We start from the raw sequence: 5,061 nt of genomic DNA, 5'->3' as shown, positions 1-5,061 counted from the left end.
CAACAACAACAACAATGAAGCCCTCTTAAAACTAATGTTAAAAGAACTTCGGGAATATGGGAGCCATTTTGAGGCAGAGGCTCCTCAAATCACCCCTTTCTCTTTCTCTTAATGAATTAATGCTTTTTTTGTTTTGGTTACATTTTGCTTCCAATAAAAGAACCATTTTTACTGATTTAATCACTCATTTTCATCACTTTTTCTTTGTGTTCTATTAACTTTTAATCTGAATTTTATCTCAGTGCTTTAAATAAACATGTTTTAAGATGAAAAATAAAGGTACCCATCATAAACATGGAAATCCTGGTGGTGTAACGGTTAAGAGCTACAGCTGCTAACCAAAAGGTCATCAGTTCGAATCCACCAGGCACTCTTTGGAAGCCCTATGGGGCAGTTCTACTCTGTCCTATAGAGTCACCAGAAGTTGGAATTGACTCAACGGCAGCAGGTTTGTTTGGGGTTTTTTGGTCATAAACATAAAAAATAGGAATCCTAAATTTCTCACTTGTTTAATTAAAATGTTCCAAAATGTCTTTCCAAATCACAGTTAAAATGGTATATTACAAATTCAATTTTCCTTTAGCTTGATCCTCAAAATACTCACCACCACTTCGGTGCCACTAGGCATGAGAAGTGTAATGGAGAGGACTTTGAAGTAGACAGAGATGGTGGTTCGAGCTTAAGGGATTAAAAGAAGCCTTACTTCTGAAATTTTTACAAAAGCATATGACCATGAGATGGCTTTGATAAAGGGCCTCCTAGGCTCTATGAGTTGGAATCGACTCGACGGCAATGAGTTTGGTTTTGGTTTGGCTTTGGCTTTAGAAGGGGCCTGTACAAGCGAGGAGCCCTGAAACACAAGGTTTATTGGGTTCACAGTGAATTTGTTGCTACAGGTATGATATAAACACTAGAAATTAGAAGTAAGTGCTTTAAAAGCGAGCATGTATTCCAGAAAACCTGTCGCTTGGTGGTTATATGTGGCTTGTTCTAATGATGCCAAAGAGAAAGCTGTGTCTTTAGTGGTAATTTGAGGAGCCTCTGCCTCAAAATGGCTCCCACAATCCTGAAATTCTTTTACATTAGTTTTAAGAGGGCTTCATTGTTGTTGTTGTTGTTGGGTACTGTTGAGTCAGTTCTGGACAAAACACTGCCCGATCCTGAGCTATCTTCACCATCGTTGCTGTATTTGAGCCCATTGTTGTAGCCATGGTGTCAATCCATCTCACTGAGGGTCTTTTATGCTGACTCCCTACTTTAAGAGGGCTAGAAACCACTAAATATTTAATGAAGTGCTATTGAAACTTGACCCCAATAATTCTGATATCTCAAAATGGGAGAAATTGATACTTCAAAGCTTGTACAGGCATAAAAAAGAATGAGAAAGCTCTGAATGTGCTGATGTGGAAAGATCTCTAAAATACATTCTTAAACGAAAAAAGCAGGGTTGTAGGACAGCATGTACAGTGTGCTGCCTTTGATGTAAAAAAACGAGAGAACAGCAATCTATATTTATTTGCTTTTGTTTGCAAGAAGACCCTGGAAGGATGCCTCTTTATATCGGCTGATTTTTAAAAAATATTTTAGTATATTATCCATTCAAAAAAATAAACTGAAAAATACACAGTGTATTAGAAAACTGTTATGTAGAAACAATATTCAAAACATTATGAACAATGCACAAACACCAGAAGAGAAACTATATAACTGGGAGCTCCTAAAAATCAAACACTTATGCTCATCCAAAGACTTCACTAAAAGAGCAAAAAGATTACCCTACAGACTGGGAAAAAGTTTTTAGCTATGGCAATTCTGATCAGGGTCTGATCTCTAAAATCTACATGACGTAAAAACTCAACCACAAAAAAGACAATCGAATGAAAAAATGGGCAAAGGATATGAACAGGCACTTCACCAAAGACATCCAGGTGGCTAACAGATATATGAGGAAATGCTCACCATCATTAGCCTTTAGAGAAATGCAAATCAAAACTACAATAAGACACCATCTCATCCCAACAAGGCTGGCATTAATCCGAAAAACACAAAATAATAAATGTTAGAGAGGTCATGGAGAGATTGGAACACTTATACACTGGGAATGTAAAATGTACAACCACTTTGGAAATCGATTTGGCAGTTCCTTAAAAACTAGAAATAGAAGTACCATACGATCCAGGAATCTCACTCCTTGGAATATATCCTAGAAAAATAAAAGCCTTTACACAAACAGATATATGCACACCCATGTTCATTGCAGCACTGTTTACAATAGCAAAAAGATGGAAGCAACCAAGGTGCCCATCAATGGATGAATGGATAAATAAATTATGGTATATTTACACAATAGAATACTACGCATCAATTAAGAACAAAGATGAATCTGTGAAACATCTCATAACGTGGAGGAATCTGGAAGGCATTATGCTGAGTGAAATTAGTCATTAGCAAAAGGGCAAATATTGTATGAGACCACTATTATAAGAACTCAAAAATTTTAAACACAGAAGAAAATATTCTTTGATGGTTATGAGGGTGGGGAGGGAGGGAGAGAGGTATTCATTAATTCTCTTTTGTCCAGATTACTATTGCTTTTTTCCATTGGCTTGGTTTTCTATATACCCATTAGTTTAGACCATCGGGCCTGTCAAATGGCTATCAATAGTACTATTTACATGCTTCATGTAGCAGGCAAAAGAACGAGGATTCTGGGAGGGGGTTCTCCAGGAAACGAGGGTACATTTGGAAAATTCCTTTTCCGGCATCCAGCTATCCTGTTTGGGATCTTTAATATAATAGAGTTGAATCAGAGAAGTAGGAATTGTATCATTGACTGAAACGGTTCTCTGAATAAGATCTTTAAAAGAACTTGTCAGTTCTCATCTAATCCTGTCCGTATGGGATCACGGTGAGGTGATGCTTCCATGTAGAACTGTACTCGTTACCCAATGGAAATATTCTCAGATCAGAGAAGAAAATTATCTCCAACTGCTTGGCTGTGGGAGAAAAAACAATAGCCTCCAAGGTTATCCAATGCCCGTTATTCACATTCTTTATTCACCAACACTCCTTTTACACGATTTGGTCTCCAGAGTGATTTTGCCCACTATGGACGAAGTGTTTTGTGCAGTTCTCTTACCAAGCAATTCTCTTTTTCTAAACTGCTCTCAATTTTCTGTTTTATAGTGTGAGTCATTGCCCCTTAAGAGTCAGTCCGTAAAATCTGATTTCTAGACAAGGTAACCTGAGATGTGAACAAACCTTACTGACCTTGCTCATCTGCTCAGTGAGGGCCCTTCCAGAAGCTAGCTCGGTATGCACTTCATCCAGCTCCTCAAGCACTGGACCCAACCTGCTCCTCCCGTATCATTCTTGCTCTCCTGCCCCTTTCAGCCAGCGATTTCAGGTAGCACTCTCACATCATTCCTTTGGCGTGACCGCACAAGGTGGCAAGGTGACCTTTCTTGAACACCGTTCTTCCACCACGTTCTGACAATGCATCCGTGGTGTTGTATCCCTAGCAGCATAGCAGCAGTACAGTTTCTGGCATGCTTCCACAGAACATTAACCCTAGGTTCTGTCCTTATTGTGTGACGAGCTTTATCCAGTTTTCTCCTGAGGCGATGATCCCAGCCATGTCCTTGAATGACAGCACAGTTTAGTGGTGACAAGCACAGATTCTGACCTGCACTGCCTTTGAATTCTGGCCCCACCCCTTACCAGCTGTGTGACCTTGGACAAGTTACTTTAACCTCTGTGACTCAGTTTCCTCATTTGTGAAATGAGGGTAGTGACAGTGCCCACTCACGAGGCCGTCGTGGTGGAAAGAGCTAATACATGCACAGTGTCTGGTACCTTACTAAGGGTGCCATGTTTTAGCTGCTCTTGGTGTTGTTACTTCTCCTCCCCTGGGTAGGTGAACACAGGGCTTACTGATTGCTTTCATGGGGAAAAGACCAAAGGAATATGAGGAGGAAAAATCGATTTGTATCTTAAATCATTATTTTATCACAGGGGTAATTGTCAAATCAAATAATCTTTTGCTTTGTAAATCTAAATGCCAGCCACTTGAATGCTTTGAAATGATAAACGTACAATTTTTACGTCTCCCATGTATGCAAATCGCTACAGCATTACTGACTTTTTTCTTTCCAGTTAGTCATCAAGCTTACGGTTTCTGAATAAGTTTGAAAACTTCTGAGTGAGCGAGCTACCGGAAAATGTTTAATGAAGAGGCCAAACACTGGCAGGCAACGTTTGATTCCAGAAATCAACAAAGAACAGAAAGAAAACACGACTTTTGGTGTTTTACTGGAATCTGAGTTAATAAATAGGGACCACAGAAAACAGCAAACAACAGCTTGAGTTACGTCAGAATGGAGGAAGAGAGGATGAACCCAAATTTCAAATTTGAAACAATTACGCAACATGATTGGACTAATCGCGCTGAGAGATCTCTTACTAAACATTAGAAAATCCTCTAAAATTTTAAACAAAATGAACAACTTGTTCAGAGTACGCTTACTGATACGTTTCATAATTTTGCACCTCAGGGAATATTTTTTGCATTTCTTAAAGATCAGATAAACTGACTCTTTCGTCTTGGCAATGATTCACCTGCCATATTTTTTTGGAACTAAGAAAAATTTGTCTTCTCTCCATGTTTTAGTTGGAACAACATTTTAATCATTTTTAATAGGTAAAATTTTTATTATCCTTTGTGCCTACAAAGCAAAGCTTCAGCTGCACTGTCGCTTTGGTGAGTCTTTCACTGAGAATTATCAAAGTTAATTGAGGGAAAAAAGTTTTCTGGGTGATCATGAAAATAGCCAAGACATATCTTTCTAAAGATTCATTATTGGATCTTTGCATAAAAACTCATACAAATAGGGAAAAAGAAGAAAAATAACAGAGTATCGGAATTTGTACTTAAATCTCCCCGTTCAGTTTTCCTTCCAGTTAAGCCAATTTCCTCATATGTTTGTGTCTGGATGAAAGCCAGGATCCACAGTGTTCCTATTTCTAATCAAATAACGGAGGCAGAATTTCAAACTCTGGATG

This window comes from Elephas maximus, chromosome 22 (genome assembly GCF_024166365.1).
Source record: "Elephas maximus indicus isolate mEleMax1 chromosome 22, mEleMax1 primary haplotype, whole genome shotgun sequence".
In the NCBI taxonomy this organism is placed as follows: Eukaryota; Metazoa; Chordata; class Mammalia; order Proboscidea; family Elephantidae; genus Elephas; species Elephas maximus.
The sequence above is the reverse complement of the archived record's forward strand: the minus strand, read 5'-3'. Positions refer to the sequence as shown.